At 35.4% G+C, this 20,826-nt stretch overlaps 1 protein-coding gene across 2 annotated transcripts in view; it reads right to left on the bottom strand.

Moving 5' to 3' along the window:
- Positions 1–20,826, bottom strand: part of ankrd11 (ankyrin repeat domain 11) — a 115,024-nt gene that overhangs the window by 61,512 nt on the left and 32,686 nt on the right. For both annotated transcript variants that reach the window (XM_024295106.2, XM_024295105.2), the window contains exon 2: positions 6,024–6,135. The gene's annotated coding sequence lies outside the window, so the exon portion shown is untranslated. The remainder of the gene's footprint in view (positions 1–6,023; positions 6,136–20,826) is intronic.

The following is a 20,826-nucleotide window of genomic DNA, read 5'->3' as shown; positions in this document are numbered from 1 at the left end:
ATAGTGGAATAAAGTTTAACTAAACTCACTGTTTTGCTTCTGTCACCATTTTTTAATTTTTTTTTATTTTTGCATCTTATAATATGGTGCACCTTGTGTATGAGTTAAATAAAGAAATAGACTCCCTAATTAAGACTGCCCTTATAATACTGCATGCTCTATGGTGCGTAAAATACAGTAGATGTGAAATTCTTAGTGGAATGTTGATATGGGCCAGTTTTTGGTATCTAGGTGTATTTATCACAAAATACTGTGTAGTTTTCCCTCATTTATTATGATAGAATTTAGAAGTTCAGTAACCAATGACAGGTAAACAATATGCACTTTACCGTTCAAGAAAACCAAAAAGATTAGTTAACACAAACAGAAAAAAACTTGGAATAATATTGAGAGTAGAATTGTTCAGGAAGACTAACAGCTTGGTTTTACACCTTTAAAGCAAACACTTAGTATCTGGCAAGTGGAAGAAAAATGCAAGTCATTCTTAGGGGTTTATGAGGGTAACGGGGTGGGTACACAAACTCAAACTGAGAGAGGGCAACTTCACTGCTATCTTATCCTCTACCACCTTGGACAAGGGCCTAACAACTCTAAAATTAGCCATTAAATCTAAACACAGACTTTGGTGTAACAGCTTCTCTTTGATGGGAACTTGGCTCACAACTGATACAATGAAAGAACACCCAAGCCCATTTATAAATACAGAGATCAAGCCAGGACAGTATATAAACAAAATCCAAAGACACTAAGTCCTGAATTGCCTTTATTAGGAATAATTGAAGAGTATGTAAGCTATTAAGTATATTAAGTATTTAAGCCATTATCAAAAAATATCTTATTTAAAAAAAAAAGTCATACTGTTGAAGAAGAATAATTTACTGCTATACTACATTCACAACTACAGTACAGTCACTCATACAGATCATACTAAACCTTTTACACTGAAGCTTCAGCCCCAGATATGCAACACTTTACTTTAGTAATGTGTCGTTGCATATTGCTGCAAAGCAAGATAAAATAAAAAAGCCCCTTTTCTCTGCGTCAGAATAATCTCATTCATGAGTAAACAGTTGACGAGTTACATATGCCAAAAACCATGTGTTGTTTAGGTGTCACCGGCGACATCTCTAGTGTTAAAGGGATAATGGCAGACAAAAAAAGTGTAGAGAAGATCTTAACATCCTTTGCAACAAACTAAAAATTAACAAGATACTTGAAAAGTTATTGGTCGTGCAATTTCAAAATTAAAAAGCTAGACGTTTATTACAAAACAACATATTTAAAGCTGCTTTTCTTTTAATATTAAATGATGAGCTGAAAAAAATAGAATCCACTATAATTTAAGGACCACCAACAATTCAAAAAGCAGCAAGCCTAAATCAGTCTAAACATCAGGTAAAGATGCTGTTTGTATGAGCATGCATTAACATGTACTTGAGTTGCTGGGAAAATAAGTTTCTAAAAAGCAATTGTGCCCCCCTCAAGGAAAAAAAAGCCAACAAATCTTGCTCAAAGACAACAACAACCGTTCACTTAGAACTGCAGAGATTCCACCATTTTGAAATCAATGTATGGCAACCTTTTGTGAATTTCACAACAAACAGAACGCGGTTCATGAGCAGCATTTCAAAAAACTACATGTCATGTTTTGTTTAGATAGGATTTTCAGCTGCTGTTTTTAGCAGTGCCTCTCCGCTGTAATGTGCTTCCTTTTTCCAGATCAGCTTACACTTACACTTACCGGTAAGCTGGTAAAATGTACTCAAGTAGAAGGGTGTGTGCAAACATAGAAATGTCTTGCCTGGCATTTCAATTATTTAAACAGATTGCCAAAAACATAGGAAGCCAAATTTGTATCCATCCAATGCACCAATGTCAAGCATTTTTACTGAAATTGTTTTAAATAAATGAAATTTGTGGCAAAACAGATGCAAAAAAGGCATCAAGTATACAATCAGGGATTTTGAGCTTTAGACAAATTCTAATGCTCAGCTGCAAAAAAAACCAAAACAAAAAAAGCTCTGTTTAGTTATATGTAGCTGTTCTAAACTGAACTGAGTATTATTAGCTCCAAATCATTTTAACCCTGTGCTATCCTTGGCATGTTTACATTAAAAGTTGGGTCATCTGGACCCCACAAGACAGCACATTGAACTTTTTTTTCCCCAAGGATTTTTTTCCCCACTGGTATCCGTGGCAGATACAAGATCCTGTCCACCTTTGTCATGTGAGGGATCACACATCAATATAAGGGTGGGGTCATCTGGACCTCATAAGATAGCACAAGGGTTAAGAAACTCAAACTTGTAGAAACTTTGAAATTTGGCACCAGATTTAATACCTGGCTGTAAGCCCATAATGCTGAGCTACAAACTATTTTTCTAAAGTATTGTTTCATACAACGATTTTTTTTTTTGGGGGGGGGGTAACACCAGTTCAGTAAAAGATTTTTGAGAACCCCCACTATCCCTTTTAGTTAATATTTTTACTCAAAAGCATAAGTATTTCATATACGAAGGACATATTTCTGCTGGCTAGTTTGGCCCCGGGATTCACACCAACAATAGGTTCCATTTTTATAAAATACAAAGTGACTTTGGGCTAAACACAGCCAGCACAGAAGAGTTAGTAGACGGTCTCAGACAGAACTAGATCCCCAGCTGTGCCCCATGCAGTTTCAAATTTGTCTTGCATTACTAATCTGTCACAATTTTGCTTAAACAAAAAACACAGTATAAAGAGGGCAATGTTCAGCAACTCCTTGAAATAGATTGAGAATTTCAGTTGACATTTTAGGGCATTTAAGAAACTCGGTTGCATAATGCTGTTAGTAACTTGTTAAAAATTTTGAAGCCCATCAAGAAATTATCCTAGTCACATCTCAGTTTTTTTGGAGCACATAGAGCTGAATTAGTCAAACAAAGTATATTATTGTTTCAACCAAAATAAAATACTTTTACTAATGTGGAAAACGGAAACGAGAAGAAAAAATAATCTAAAATCTTGAAACTGAAACTCTTTTCAGCAAAATAATTAAGCTACTAATAAAAACTATCAATGAAACAGTTATGAAAAACAAAAGATAGTGTTTTGTAATCTTTTTTAATTCACCGCCCTTCATTATGCCAATGTATAGTAAGCAAAACTCTGTTTTGAAATGCAACAAAAGTCAACCATTAACATGCTTGTAGTCCAAACGGAAGAATGCCACCATGAGCTTGCAATATAAACCATTTTGCGCAGTCAAATGTAGTTGTAATTATAATAACACAGACCCTACTTACTGATGTAGGGCAGCTATAATTTTTCCATCAACAGAGATTACTCAAGAACCTACATGTCTCAACTTTGGCAGAAACACTTTAAGAACAGGAAAAGATGCATTGTGAAGAAAAAACAAACAAAATACAGTGACCGAAAGAAGCAGGTATACTACCAGGTCAACTAGCCTTTTAATGGGATGGGCAGTGCACTCCGAAGACTGATTTGCATGCAACATACAGAATGTGCAGTGGTAATGCATGTCACTCATACATCAATTTAGCCATATAGTGTGGATCAAGTTGTAAAACTAATCACAACTGAGATAATGGACCAGTAAACAAATTCACCTTATACAGTTACATGAGAGGTAAAAGTGGTGAGTGAGTTTACACCAAAAATAGGGGCATTCTCACCCGTCCCATCTCTGTTAAACCGAATAACTTATAGTAGAGTTAAATTTCTCTGGTTAAAATATGTGTTCTCTGCCATTCAGCTTTCTATTAGCATATGCCTCCACACTCAGAGTCACACTGCCTTGCCTGTTCCCTGCAAACAGACTCCTTCTATATAGTATTAGCAAGCAGTAAGTCCCTAGGGAAGAAGGAGAAGCAGTATAGCAGGAGAAAAAAGGAAAGGTTTGGAAAACAAAGCGTCTTTGGTCGTCTCTGCAGCCAGGCCAGGCCGCGCTCCACTGGCGGGGGCGAGTTATGTAATATGACTGGCAAAGCCCACTTCCCTGTTCATAACTGCTGCTCGCACTAATCCCCACTGAGGAACAAACCTTGCTTTGGAGGCAGAGACAATGATAAAGACGGTTTTAGAAGGGAATCCATGGAGAAGTTAAAATAACTTGGCCTTTCATCTGCACTGAAATGAAACCCATTGAGAATGGTTAAAAGAATGATATCAGCGTTTGTAATGGTTACATGAAGTACACAAGGCAAATCACACCTTTAGAAAGTAGCCTAGCTACAGTGAAGACACTGACATAAACAATAAATACGTTTTTTTTTGCAGAAAAGAACATATAAGCAACCCAGTAAATGGTGAGATTTGTCTTCTTTCAAATAGTATGTTTTAGTTTTGATTTCTTCCCTTAAAAATAAAATAAAAATAGCACTTTTTGTTTCAAAATGTACCTTTAACTGTCTTCCAAATGTGTGATAAAAGTAATGCCAAAGCCCTTTATTTATCAACAGAAAAATTAGCTGTGATGTACAAAAAAGTAAAAAAGAAATGATAATCTAAGAATAGCAAACTATTAACCCGGGTAATTGAGGGTAAATTATGAAAAATAACATTTACATTTATTCCGTTATAAACAAAACCATGACCACTATCGAATGCCACAAAATGGTAAAGTATTCAGAACATTCCCTGGGAAAAAATGCATCACCGAGGTTGGTTAATTCTGCTAACCAGCAAGACCAGATGGAGGATTTAAAGTAGTTAAAAATAAAAGTCTGATTCTGATTTACTGAGCTGCTTGTCTGGAAAACATGTGACTGGCATCACATGAGGTAAGGGAGGAGAGGAGTAGCAGAGGGTTGTTGAGTGCACGTAAGTGTGTGCCCAGCTGCCAAAAGAACAAACAAACAAAAAAAAATATCACACATCTCACTCCTGGCATGACAATAAACTTTGAGTGCAATTACTGCAGTTTCCAGTGATGGTAAACAGACATACTCGGCTCAGAGATGTAAACAACGGCTCTCACTTCCACACCCCTACAGGCATTTAGACACAACAAGGGAGTTAAAGATTAATAGGATTTAGAGGCTAATTTTTGCATATTAGGAAAGGAAAGGCCAATGTACAAGCTGATCCCAGTTAAAAACCAACATGCACACTTGCCACTCTGCAACAGCAATGCTATCACATAAATTCAACAGGTTTTCAATTTCATATATTTGAGGAAAAACACTCTACATAATTTGACAGATTTTTGACAGCAGCCTGGATAAGTTCTGTATATCAATCAAACACCAAAAATATATTTTAACCATGTCATTTTATCACATAAGACAATGTCTCATCACGTAGCAGACATGCTAAAATCTCTGAATACATGTACAATAAAGCAATTTTCCACTAAAACCTAAAAAATGACAAGTATATTGTAAGCCACAACAAACCAAGAAGGCCCATTTCTGTGAGTATGACGCCCTGACTAAAGCAGCATGACTTTTGTTGGACACATGCTACTTCATCACCACAGAGACGATATGACCCATTTCTCATAGACTCTAAAACAGACAAGCATGTACACACACTAACACATTCTGAAATGAATGCAGATATGCACAAAACCCCCTGACAAAGGGACAGAACAGCAAAGGTTGAGCATACACTAAACCCTATTCTTTACAGATGCATTCCAGGATATCGTGCTCAATACTCATTAGCTTTTAGCCTTCCTGTTGGTACAAGCAGTCGATGGCATGTCAAACAACAAAGATTAAAGCCAAATATCTATACTATTATACATTAAGATAAATAAAGAAACTATTGACATTCCTCGAGTTCTATTATTTTAGATGCAACTTTGTGGATATAAATGCCTATACGACAGCTTTTTTTGTTGTTGTTTTGTGGACCATATGCGATAACAACAGACAAAACAGTGCATAGCAATTTTTGCAAAGTGAAAAAAAAGAAAGAGCCAGACTGCTTACATCAAGTGCCTCTATGATAGTGTGCTTGAAAAGAGCAAGTATCAACTTGATGTTAGATTTGCAAGAAGATTTTGGTCTACATACCGATTCCATGGTTGTGGGAGAATGTCAGCGTGTTAAATCCGACAAAAAGGAGGGGTGCAAGAAAAAAAAAAAGAAAAAAAAAAAAACTTGCTGCTGCGTTATCCACCGAATCCTGAAAGAGATTAAAACAGTATAAATTTCAACATAAACATATTTGCATTATTAACTGTCTTTTTAAAATCGTTTAGTTCATCTTAATTTTTAGTACTTATGTAACTTAAAAAGTGTCCATAAAAGGAAAACATTAAAGTGTGGAGTCTTATTGTTGTGACTTTTTTTCTAACAAAATAATTCTTACAAACTTTTAATTAACTTTTATGTAATTGATTTTCTAGAAATTGTTTATTTGTTCCAGTCTTACTAAGACTGCAGCTGTATTTGTTATAACCACGTTAAATCCCAGAATAGTGATAGACATTTTTAAAGGGAAAGGTGCTTTATTAACAAACATAAAGACTGTAAAACATCACTTCTGTCTGCCTTAAAGCACCAAAAAAAAGAAAAACTTTTCCTGTATGGAATTTACATTGAGGTCTTTTTTTCCTTAAAACAGTCCATCTTATTCAACTACAATAAACACATTTACTTAAATTTAACGGAGTACTATTTAATACTTTCAGTGTACGGTGAGTTAAAATTAAAATTTCATTATTTCTTGGTATTAATTTTAGTATTAAAACCAACTGTGGGAATGTTTACATATTTCAAATAATTCTTATTATCATAGTACATGTGCAGGTGAGGCACTGCCATGCCTGCTTATTCTGGGGATTTTTGATACTTTTGGCTTGCCATTCTGCCTTTCCCTGATGGCATGTCCCTGTTGCAGGAGCAGCTGCTGCTCCTCACTGGGAAATGTAAACCCAGACACAGAGGCGTGTACCGTTGCTTTTATTCAGCTCTTCAAAATAAAATAAAACCAATCTCTCAGTATCCGCGTCCTCCATGACAAGTTTAAGAAAAGTTTTTGACGGAAGCTCCATCCACGCACGGCAGGAGCTTCAGGTTAACAGACTTTTGGTGTGGACAGACAATTGATTTTCATAATGCGAGTGAGAGGTAAGCAGTGGCGGGGTCTAAGGGTGAAATAGGTGAGACACAGGTATGTCACACAGATTGTACCTTTTTTCTACCCCTCCAATCCTGCGCACTGCACAAGGGGTCTGTGGGTGCTGTTAAAATAATAAGTGTGCAAAACTCAAGTTCAGCCCTACAATCAGAAATTAGGAAAAAGACAATGAAATTGTAGTTTGGCGTCCCACAGGCGCTTACAAATCACCTGCACACCCAGTGCGTCCAGCATTTGCGAGCCGTCAGTAAGGGGCCAGTGGATGCAGTTCACCAACAACGACAGAGTAGCTTTAGGCCATTGTACAACAGCATCACCCATATGTCATAAGTGCGTGTAACTTACATTATCCTTTTAAATACTTCACAATACACTTACTACAGGCAGGGCAATCCTACTGTCCATTTTTTTCTCATCTCTTAAGGTAGCCACATGAGCCACAAGGTAACTGCAAGACAAACCTGCACTTCCTTTAAGATGCTGCCGCTCCTGTCCATGACCCTCCAAGGGCCCAAACAACCCAAAAACCAGCAACACCCATTAGGTCAACCCCCTATCCAGGTGCATGTGACTCATGCTTTATGTCTTGTCACGAGGCTCATATTATTACTCCTAAACTGTGATAATTAGGGTTAAAAACAGCACACTGGAGTTATCCTGTAAGACATTTTTCCTTTAACAGATGATGGAAGAAAGTTGACCTTCAAAAAGTCAAGTGGTTTCTACCCAGTAGTAAGAAAAAAGATTTGGGAAGCATGTCACACAAGGGTATTTAAGAGTAGGGATGTCCCGATCCGATCACGTGATTGGAAATCAGGCCTGATCACGTGGTTTGAAGACTCGATCGAAATCGGGCTCCTTTGTCCGATCAGGATCGGATATTTCATTTGTTCTTATAATGATCAGCGCTTTATTTTTCAATCTTATTATTCCAGATAAATACTCCACTAGAAATCTGCATGTCATGAACAGATCACAAAATGTTATTCCCGGAAAACGCAGCAGAAAACAGCAACAGTTCAAGCAGAAGACTAATGTAAACAGTTCAATAAAGCTAGCTAGCCAACCACGGATTCAGACTTCCAGGATCAATAACGCTTTTGAAAATGCTTTAAACTGACAGCTAGTGTCTCTAAACAACAACCTCTAAAGGCATTTCAACAGAAAAAGACAATGTTGTTTCTTTTTAATGTTAAGCTCTCCATGCTGCAGACAGACGGCTGCAGAACATGTGATGTCTTAAGAACTTAAAAAGAAGCACATAATCTTAAAAAACAAACATAAATGAAAAATAATAATGATATGAGCAAGTCATGAACACTCATCAAATTCATGCTAAAACAGTCATAATTCATTTTTAAGAATTCTAAATGAGGACAGGAATCCCATTTGGTCAAAAATGTTCAATAGCTCTAAAGATATTAAAGCTAAAGTCACTAAACTTTCTCTCATGGCTAATTATCACTTATATAATAAGAAAATATTATTTTTTTTCCTAGTTTATATTTGCTCTATTTTTACTTGGCTATTAAAGCTACTTCACAGAAGTGTTTTATTTAAGTTTGTAATGATAAAAGAAGGTTAATGAAATATAAATATGGGACAACACAAATCTGTTTATTCAATTTGTTCATGTTTTAAATGTCTTAAAAGTATCGGATCGGGACTTGGTATCGGCAAATCCACAAAATACAATGACTCCGAATCGGATCGGGCCCAAAAAAACCTGATCGGGACATCCCTATTTAAGAGTGAGACATTTTTTCAGAAACAGTCTTGTGAACACACACTATATCCTTGCAACCACAATTTGAGCCCTTGCATTTGTCATCTAACTGGTTTTAATGGATAGTAAAGGGATTGAGAGGCAATACAAATAGCATTTAGGTGCCAGATTTAGCAAAAGAAGATGAACTTAGAATATGAAGGCTTAAAAAAGACTGGACTGATTGTATTGTAAATGTTTTATTTACAGTTTTTTTTTCTCTCTCTCTCATTTATGTATTTATTTTTTGTTCTTTATACATCAATACTAGCTCTTGCATTCTGACTTTGTATCTTTGTCTTAAAGAGTGAGAGAGGACTGATGCCAGAACATCCCCCCCGAAATTTCATGGTTCAACCTCTACTGTTCTCTGGCTTTCTACATCGCCAAAATGTGTATGCTCACACAAAATGATTGATAAAAGAAAAGAAAAAGAAAATGCACATAGACTGTAATGATACACACAGGCTAAATCTACACAAGTACAATTAAAAAATCTGTGCTTTGTACATTTTGTGACTGGCTTGGACACTTCTGTCATATTTTCAAACCATTAAGAACTATAATTTTGAAAACAAATATTTTCTTCTGTTTAAAAACATTGATTAAAATGGACAAAGTTTAAAATCTTGCCCCTAAAAGATACTTTTTTTATGAAATGACAGCCCCGTTTCACTCTGACTGGATGTTCAGAGACACACATAGCCTCATGTTCCCTCATTTGTCATGTTCCCATCATTATCAGTGACAGAAGACCCTGATGATAAAGTAAACAAGATGCTGAAAACAGCACAATTAGCCCTGCTACCTCCACTGTTCTATTTTGCAGCTGTTGTACAGTTTACCTTTTTGTTATGCAATACTGCAGATGCTTGATGTTCAGAAGGCAATCTGTTAATAGTATAATCTCGGAGATGGAATGGCACATTTATAAGAGAGTTTTTAAGGGCAGTAAGGCTGTTTGCAAGAAGACTAAATATGATTTCACAATCTAACTTATTGAATTAACAGATATTTTAAGTAACTTTGTGAACAGAACCATCTGGTGTTCTTTATCTGTTAACAAATGCTGGCTGATAATGATAAAAAGTCAATTTATCCCGGAAATTCCTAGAAATTCAATATTTCTTGACATTTCAGTGTAACTTTTTCAAAGAACAGACCTGGGTATTTTAAATCTAACTGCAACTTTGAAACTTAGTCCATACCATATGTACTTTCTCTAAAACAAGTCCAATAGACTCAAAACTTGTACACTAGTATTTTATAATGACTGCATTTCCAAGGTCAGTTTGCAAACATGAGATTATCTTTAATTATCCTCTTTAAGTTGGCATATAAACAGACTTGATGTGATAACAGAGGAGAGGTCGCCATAAGAAATAAAGTAGCACAAAGAAAACAACTCGCAGTTCTGGTCAAAAAATGTATTAAAACAGCTGAGTCGGCTTTGTGAACCAAAGTTAATTTAAAAAGTTAATATTCTAGAGATTAAATGATTAATCGGCCAAAGTTTGCCAATTATCCACATGACTAGTCCTTAATTTAGTGGCTAACTCCAACTAATGGCAAATTTCATTGCCTATGCTGCTGCAAATAAGACTTATTTTAGTCTACACGTATGATCACACAGGGCATAAAAGCCCATAGTTTACATGAGTTTAGGTGTAGAAAAAGGAACATCACTCAGTTCTAAAACTTTGGCAGCTAAATTACAAACGTATGAATAAAGCTGAGCAGATTAAAGGTTTGGATGGAGATGGAGAAAAAAAAAAAAAACTGAATTTTCAAAAATAAGATTCCAAAGTGAGAATATGACTCAGTGAAAATGTCAAAATAGTAGACAAAGTGTGAATATTTTGTATATCATTTCCAACTCTAGAATATTCCATTTTGGCGCTGGAATACTCTTCCACTCCGCTGTGAAGCTGGTGAACATCAGACCACTTATGTTCATGTACCTCCTATGCTCATGTTTACCTTCTGCCTTGAAGCCCAACTTCAGAAAGGAGGGGAGCATTTTCTACTTCATAATTATAAAGAAATTTGGGTTTAATTTTTCAAATTATGGTGCTCTCAATGAACTGTACCTTTCCACTGCCAACAACGCCCATCCCCTAACTAAAACACTCCCACCACCATGCTTGATTGTAGAGTAAACACGTTTTTCTTTGCAGTTCTACTCTGGTAGCTGCCACTCAAGCAATAAACTGTTGAAACCAAATCAGTATATTGGCCTTATCATCAGAAAGAATGCTTATGATAACCAATGCCCTTAATATGCCGGTTTTCAGCAAAAAAATGGAGGCTCGTGAGCTTCATTTTTTAAAGAGGCTTCTTCTGAGGTGACAAAGTAAATCTGATGCAGTGAATCCCCACTCTTTCAACAACTGTAACAAGGCTGGTAAGCACTCTTATGTCTATCTTCAAGCGGACAACACCTGGATTTGTATGGTATGTGCATGCCTAAAATGATCTTAGAGGCTTATCCTCCCATTTTATTTCAAATGTAAAGTGCTGTTTAGCCCCTATATTCAGTTTCAATTTTTTTTATTTTTTTTTTACTTTTTATTATTATTTATTTATTCATTTATTTTTACATTATTCTTAAAGCTTGGGAGTAATATGCCATAAAGAGTAATTTCTAACTTCCATCAATCAGCTTGACAGGGATGAAACCAAACTTAACACACCTCTTGCCCATTCACCTGAGACCTTGTGACCCCCAAAAAGTCACAACACCAGGGAGGAAAAACCAACACATTCTCACTCCCAAGTCAGCATAGTCAAGGACCCCCTCTGCGTCACTTTTTGACGTTTTGGATGTCCGCAAGTCGTCGTTTTTTGACACACTGGCTGATCCTATTAAATCACGGGTCCCCAACCTCCAAGCCGCGAACCAGAACCGGTCCAGTACCGCGACGCGTAGCGCACCAGTCCCCATTCCGGTACCCTAACCTGACACTGGACCAGATGCAGTACCGGACCCGAACCAGTACCAGATGCAAATCAGTACCGGGTTAAGGTACCGGTACTGGGTTAGGGTAACGGTACTGGACGTGTCCCAAGGACCAGTGCGCACCCAGTACCGCATCTGGTACAAAATCTCAAGGGATGCGGGCCTTGGATTTTATGAAAAGCCAGCACGTCAAAAAACGATGTCTTGGGGACACCCAAAAAGTGACACAGAAGGGGCCTTAACCAAACAATATGTGGCGACATGGGGATGAGAATGTGTTGGAAAAACAAGTAATTGTACACAACTCATAATTTTCAGCAGTTGAGACATTATTGACCGTTTGTCAACTTATTTAAAGGGAACAACAAAACAACAAAAGGCTGATAATCTGACAATCAGAGTGTCATGTCTTTATTGTCATTCTATGAAAAGATAAAATATTTACAAAAATATAAGATGCATGCTCACTTTTGTTAGTTACCGTACATTAAAGTACCAGTAAATCCAAAATGTGGGCAACTTTTATTTACAAAGATAATTACCAGTATACACAGGTATAAGGCATCATTAAGAGTTAGCTAGCAAAGTTCTAAGCACTGTAATAATAATAATAATAATACAAAGACATTTATCCATATGTAGTCTCATCATTAAAAAAACAACTTTATGAAATATAATTATTTAAAGATGGCGTAAAAACATAGATTATTTCATTTGAACTACTTGTTTTTGATAACAACAATAATGTAGCTAATATTTAACACATTTAGAACCTTTTTACATTACTTTTTTCCTGACTTTCTTTTGTAAGATGTAGTCACAAGTGCAGGTGAAGGCACTATACTATCTCTAGCAAAGAAAACAAAAAGCTAAGCGGTCACCAAGTGGTTCAACACGATTATCAAGTTCAAAACCAAAACAAATCACTCTCAGGTGTACAACAGCTTCCACTTTACCACCCACAACCACTGCAGTAGGATAAAGAAAATTGGTGAAAAAAAGAACGAGAGGCATATCTCACAAAAATGAAAAGGCAATTTTCCACAATGTCTGGAACAGATTTGATACCTGTCAAACCACAAATAATAACAAAGTTATTTCCACTACTCTCATGCTGTTTTTTGTTTTAAGCATATTTCACACGTGAGATTGTGGTGTACAGATTAAAAAGATAGAGTTTACAAAAAAAATCAAAATAACTGAAATTTTGCAATTCTAAAAAATAAAAGCTTATCAAATCATTGCTTTTACATTTGTTAAAACGCTGTGGTAGTTTTTAAAGCTGAACAGTAGGACACACGATCTGCATATTCATGTATCTTTCCTTAATGTGTGCATGATTAACAGCAGTGCTGTGGCAGCACAACACCTTATCCTACAAAGCAAAAAGTGGGTGATAACTGCTTTACCCCATAAACCTCAGCTAATCAATATCACAGGGCAACATTTAGAACAACAACAGCAAAAAAGCTTTGCTATTGAAGGTTTAAGCAGAAAACTTGAAATTGTTTTCTACACAATAAGTTATTAGAAATCAGAACAATGCAAATTGTATCTTCAATAATTAATTAAGTATCGAGAAGCAGATATCTAAGAAATTAAAGCAACCAAAAACTTTTAAAAGTTTTTCATCAAACTGTGATTCCTTAGTGAGCACAACATTGCAGGATTTTTACCCTGCCTCCTTTCATTTAAACAACTGAAGAAAAGTACTTTCCCTTAATGAAGGTATTGCAAAGCAGACTATCAGAGGCTAAAAAAACAAAACAAAACAAAGTTAAAACCTTTTTGATCTTTCTGTTGCATTTTTATGGCTGAAATTTGTTTACAACAAGTCTGTAAGCAAGCACTCTTTTCCAGAAAAAACTTGAAAGTTACTTTTGAGGAAAGTATATCCCCATTTATTTTTTAGCTTGAACACAATCATAATGTACAAATTGTGTCTTATTTTGTGCAACAAACTAGACACTTTTGTGTAAATCAGTAATACTATGTTTTTGCAAGCATTGTCACCAAATGAACTGGAATTATTTGTAAAAATTCAGTGTACACAATAGTAAACATGAAAAGCAGTGTCAATGCTTAATTTTTTGTAAACAAGAGAATGAAAATGAAATAATTCAAGTAGCTGCCAGGCACGTTGGTGCTCATGACAGCTAGTCTTCCAACGCTTGCCTCCCATCTACATACAAAGGAACGCCTCACCAAAGAATGGCGAATATAACGTTTTACGGCCTCTTCAAATGAAAATAAAAGATAGATAGTTGGTGGGAACCCATCAAGAATCAATCGCAGGACTAAAAATAGCCATATAATCGCAATATTGGTATTTTGGCACACCTCTAGTTAAGAATCTAGATTACAATGACTGTCAAGACTATAATTTAACCACTGACCAACAGATCTACCAAGTAATCAGATTTTACTGTGTTCATAGTAACTCTAGAACTTGAAAGACACTACACGTTAGCCATGTTAGCGTATTCACAATACCTGTGACTCCCAGATATGTTTGCAACAAATAAGAAAAAAGTAGACTGAATCTGCTAAAACAAGCATCACTGTGATGTTGCTGGAAAAAAAGAGTTTGGCACCAGAAGTAAATTAACTGTGTTAGCATATTCACAAAAACACTTGTCTGGAACTCATTATAAAAAAAAAAAATAATTAAAAAAACAAAGTCCAACATTGAAGAACATTAGCTGCATTACTGTATCTATAACAACATCCAACGTTATTTGAAACTTGTAAAAAAAATACAATAAAATAAAAAAAACAGACTGACATTTTGACATAGTCTTGTTTACCCCTCAAATTCACTTTGATAACCAGTAAGCACAAACATAATAAATCAATATATAAAATGCTCTGGATTATAAGGCATGCTGTTGTTCATGGAAAAAGGTTTTTAACCATGCCTCAGAGTGGAAAATGCAACAATGTTGGCATATCTAAAAATGCAAAAACTGTGCATCTGAGATATTAAGGTTTAAGGTATTTTCACTTTCAAAAATAAATTATATATTCTAGGTGCGACTTAAAAAACAATGTCTGATTACTGGAATACATCAAATCAACTTTGAGGAATGAGTAAGAAAATACTAATAAGAGCAGGAAAAACACATGATAAAACATATTAACATCAAATTTCTAGTGAGTCAAGTTACTAGTAATGTCATTGTGGGGATAATGGGGGTGTAATTATTATTATTATTATTATTTTTTAATCAGTCAGCTTAATTTTAATAGAGCTCAAATTCTGGGATCATTTGGGCATGTTTTTTTTTTTTTTATCATACACACAGTTACACAAACGCTAACTAACACACACATACAAATCTAAAGAATACATTATGTTAGTCTTTTAGTATGTTATGGATTTATATAAAGTACATTAGAATTTGTGTTATATTTTAGTGAGCAATTAAGGATTCTGGATCTGAGCATGTCTTATGCTAAAAAAACAAAACAAACAAACAATCCCATCTTTATCTGTAGAGATAACTTACAAAATACACAATGTCAGACTGAATTATTGGACTACTTGGTTTCTATAAAACACTTTTTATCCTTTTTCTACTCCCCTCAGGGAAAAGCTAGAAAGATGCCCACATTGAGCCAATAGCTGCCAGAAAGACTGAGAAGCTTCTCATTCAGTTGGATGAGGAGAGACCTCCTCCCCACACAAAAAAAAAAAGAGTTCAATATTCCTGCATTCCTGAGTCTCCAAACAACTATGGATTCCACCAGGAAATGATTGAGCAAGTGCTAAGCAGGATCGAGCCATTTCAGTAGTTTAGTCTTGAGGTAAGAGAAAAACTGCATGTCACCCTGATTTGGCAAGATCTGGAAGACTTAAAGTGAATGCACAAAGCTCTGAAACCATTTGCAGAGTTCACAAAAGCTGTATCCAGTGTAGACTACACAACAGCCTCTTGTGTCAAGTCTGTATTTCATCCCTTCCATTCAAGATTCCTTAGCTGTTCAGGTTTATGACCCTTGACCGATGACTGTATATGAGAACTGGACCGAGTGAGTGTGACATCATCCATAGAGAATGACTTGGCTCCTAGGAAATGAAGTTATTTCAGTCACCATTTTTTGCGATAGATACATCGCCATGCTGTAATCAGACTAAGGCAGGAGTGATTGGTCTGAGTTGGGCTGAGTCAACATTTCTATGGCAACCACCCCTGCCATTGAGGAGTAAGCTTGTTGAAAGTCCACACTTTTACCACTTGAAAGTCGGCTCAGGAGAATTTCCCAAACAAACTTTTTAAACGTCCGACGTGAGATCACATACTTTCGTTGAGGTGTCTGTTTGGTCAGTTCATATTCATAAAATAAATACCTTGAACGAAAGAAACAACATTATGAAAAAAAGAAGGAAAAAAGGAATAGCAAAAAGATGTTGAAAAAAGGTAACAGAAAAAGAATAGTTATTCTAACAAATATGACTGAGAAATAGTTGTTTATTTCTCAAGTGAAGTCTAGGATTTTGGCTTTCTGGAACAAGTAGGTACTTCTCATTTGAAATGAAAAGGGGATGGCTCAGTCAGTCCAATTCCTATATACAGTCAATGAACTTAACTGACTTAAGTCTATGAAAGATCCCATCCTGGATAACTTCCGAGTAATTTGCCGATCCTTCTCCTAATGCCCTGATAGACATGGAATTGTCAGAGGATTCTACACTAGCTTAGTCTTGAGTCTAGAGCCATATTGGACAAGGAAGCATGGATTATGCTGTCTGACCAAAGCACAACAGGATCAGCTGCTTCACAGCCTTGTGAAACAACAGCAGTCTTTTAACCAGAGCCACCAAAAAAGAAAACTCTTGGAAGTTTCTTTAAAAAAATAAAAAATCAAGCAAATCCTCTCTCTACAGCTACTCAGAGACGCAATAGAAGTAGAACGCTCTAACTACCTGCAGTCGGCAAGAGTTCATAGTGAATTAGTGCCCCTGCAATGGTAGGTGGACCATAAAGAATTGTTGCCAAACCTGATAGCTTAAAAAGAATCTGTGTGTCTTTCACTAGTTCCCACTCAGAGGTTTTAGCACCAGTGGAAATAAAATATATCCCTACAAGCATCATTCAAGCTAGTAAGTAAAAAGGTATAAGGTTTTTGACACAAACCTTTAGCCTGCCTTGTGATTTTTAGTTATCACAAAAAAGTTGCATAAATTGTGAAATAAATTATTTTTGAAAAAAATGATTATATTATTTTCAAATAAAAAATGTATTTTAGTTTATATTATATTCATTATTTAATGTTTAAAATACCACCTTCAACTAACTAAAAAAAACACTATGTGAAAAGTGCATTAGTAACAGTATCAGTATCAGATATCAGTATCAAATTGGGAAAATAATTAAACTGTGAACTATGAATCAAAATAGATTCAATTTTATATTTTTGTTGTGATAATTGGCACCATGTGTAACCTTTACACCCTTCAAAGTAGAACCAGAAAATTTTACATTTAAGAAACACAGATGGTGAATAGGAAGGAAAAATGCTCACTCCTCACTGGATGGAGCTGGCATTGAATGAGTAGAGAACTTCTACTTGTGTACAACCTGAGTTTTAATAGGCAAAAACGCTTTAATGTAAACACAATTACTAATAATCAAAACAACTCCACTATGTTTGTTATTCTAATGTGAAGAAGATCCCAAATAATTTTGAATGCAAAGTATGAGTATAAGTATAGTTTGAACTTTTCTCCAACCATGTAATATTAAATTAACATTTTCCCATGATGCTCGAGGGCTGGGATAGGCTCTTCCATGACTGTTCCATAATTAAATCTTTCGAAATAATTGGATCTTAATTTTACCCACTTTCAGTACAAACTGTGAGGTTTAAATGGGTAAAACCAAACTGAGAGAAGGTTGTTGTATGGCCTTGAAATTTCACAAATGCAGTAAACGATAAAAAAGTCAACAAGACTTTTAAGAACTTTGAAGACCCCCCATGAACTCTGCTTTAGTTCAGTTTGTCTCAGGCCTACAAATAACACAAAATGAATAGCTGAAACCAGCTCAATTTGGATTTTACCTTAATAAGCGTTTTGTATAACTGCTTACTTTCACATTCATGTTTTTTTAGAGAAGCTATCAAAAAGATAGAGAAATTAATAAATTATACAGGATAAACAAAATAAAAAATATCCAAGATATTTGTTAAAGGCCATATCTCCCATCCCTTGTGGAATAGTTTTGGATAATTGCATACAGGTTTTTTTTTTTTTATAAAAATAGTTCATCTATATTCATAGAATCATCTTGCATCTGAGTGTCACTAGATAGCTGATATCACAGTCAAACCCCACCCTCCATTACCCTGAACGCCAAACCCAACAGACAATGAGAAGAAACACAAACTCAGTAATGACAGCCTGGGTCCAGCCTGCTGTACGTCTAAGGATCATGTATCAGATGTTATTGTAACATCTTGACTAATTAGATTCAATCATCTGCCCCTCTATGCGCAAACACTGAGAAAGAAACCTTACACTGAAGGGTGTGGAGAGACAGCTGGGGATATATGGGATGGGCCAGGAGGGAGGAGAATTAAAAAAACAAAAAAAAGAGATGAACACCACACTTCTCCCCTTGACATCTACATTAGTGATTAAGTCTAATTTATGCATAGGAGAATCATAGCACGCATTTTTGTTGAAAAAAAAAATACCAATATGCACACCAGGGGACATAAACAACAAACTGAGAGCTCCATCTTTTCCTGATAACAAACACAAAGAATGGGTGTGATTAATCATCACTCATCATCACTACATTCTATAATGAAAAATGGAAAAAAGCAAAAGCTAAAGTGAAGACTTTTGAAAAGTTTTTAAAATAAACAAGAAGGTGGTAGTTAAGCCTAGAGTTTAGAAAAAGACAAAACTCAAGATGAGTAGATGGCTAAACTGGAAACATACGACAGAACATTTCAATGAAAATCCTAATATCGAGTAAAAGCAGAGAGGAGAGTAAAGGAAAGAAAATGGGAGCTTTAGTAAGAGGGCAGCTGAAGCACTCGTGACACAGTTAGCGACAGCGCTTGTTTGTTCAGCACAGCCATGCCTCGGCAGGCTCATCTCACACGCTCAGCCCCCTGTGCTACAGATCTTCTGCTGTTGTCAAGGTAACAAGCTCTCTGGAATGGAAAAAGAATCCTTGCATTCAAAAGATGTCTTTTCAAATGCTGCCATTAATCTGAAAACTTGCATGTGCTCGAAATATACTAGCTTTGTATTTGAAGGTGCATCTTAGTAAAGGCAGGAAAGGAAAAAAACACACACACACAAACCCACACACTTTTCTATTTGCATGGCATTACATTTTTTTCAGAAAATAGGATGTTTGGTTTACCTTAATGGTTAACAATTTATTACAAAAGATTTATGAGCTTTTGAAAGAGGATAAAAATAATATATTAATGCTTGCCCCTTTGCATTTTTACATCACCCATAAAAACAAAAAAAAGTGAGCTATAAAAGCTAAACAAAATAATTTAGCGGTGTTTGCAAAGAGCGTTGAGACGGGAAATGGCAAAAACTCTGAAAACCTTTCATACAGAATTTTTGTTTGGTTATGTTCCAATATAAATTTACAGAAATTACAACATACCAGCATCGCTATGTTTTGGTACTTTTTTTGAAAAACAAATAAACTTTTGGTTCAGAGTTGCTAGTATGTCATGTCGTTGCTGTTTTGTATTTAAAATTGAATGTAATTCCAGTTCATTGGAGTTGTAGACTAAACGATATGCATGCTTTTCCAGATATTCAGGAGTTATACAGAATCTTGCTGCTCTGATTGCAACTATTTTAGTCTGCCTTGATACACATCTGCATGCGAGTTGTGTGTTTATTTTGACCCAAAGTAAGGGTACAGTTAAAAAAGAAAAACAACTAGGCATGCACTAATTAATCCACTGGAGATTGTAAATTGCAAATATGTTTTTCTGGTGGCTGGTCCTGATCAGTGACAAGCCAATTCTGAAGGTGAATCTTTTTTCTTTCATCCTCACCTGTTCTATTCAGTTCTCACCATTAAGCTCTTTGCAAATTATCTGTCAGGTAATGAGGTCACTGGCATGTGCACACAAACAGCCAAAAATAACCAATAAATGACAATACAGCTAAGCAAAACTTATGTATGATCATCAACTTGGTCGCTTTATTTCCTTCATTAGAAGCTTTAATCAGACTGAGCAGCAGCTTGTATTTTAAACAGCAGCTTGTTGTAAATGAAAGAATGAATGAAATTGTTTATTACAATCACATAATAATACATAAAATAACATCTTACATTATCAATCACAAGATGATCACTTGAAAGGGAGTGGGAAGAAGTGAATTTATATAATCCCACCTATGTTCGACCTTACAATTTTCTTTACATGAATTATCAAAATCCGGTTCAGGGTTTATTATCAAATATTTATACTCTACAATTATAGATTATAGGTTATTAAGCATCTTTAAGATCAGTGATATAATTACATTTCAAACATCCACAGACAGACAAGTCATTTATATTAATCAGTGCCAAAAATCTAAATGTACTCAGACGATTATAATCAGGAAAAAAAAATCATCCACAGTAATAAATACCAAAAATCCAAGCACATTCAAACCATAATCAACAAAAAAACCCGCACCTACTAGCACCAAAAATCCAGAGCATACCCAGATGATCAATGAAAATGATGATGATCATTAATTATCATCAGTAAGAAAAATCATCTACAGTATTCAATGCAAAACAAAAAAAATCTGAAATATACTAATTTAAAAAGACAATTTGTGTAGATTATTTTCATAAGAGAAGATCAGTCATAAATCACACTTTAGAAAAAATAAAGTAAAAGAAAAAAAAATATCAAGAATATGTGCAGAATCAGTTAGTTCTGGGCAATATGATGATATATTTCATCTGGGCGAAAGAAAAGTGTCTACTTTGCCATTTCCCTTCTATCGTTCATATCATTTCTA

The sequence above is a fragment of the Oryzias melastigma genome, linkage group LG3 (genome assembly GCF_002922805.2).
Source record: "Oryzias melastigma strain HK-1 linkage group LG3, ASM292280v2, whole genome shotgun sequence".
NCBI classification, from domain to species: Eukaryota; Metazoa; Chordata; class Actinopteri; order Beloniformes; family Adrianichthyidae; genus Oryzias; species Oryzias melastigma.
This window is presented reverse-complemented; position numbering and strand designations above follow the sequence as displayed.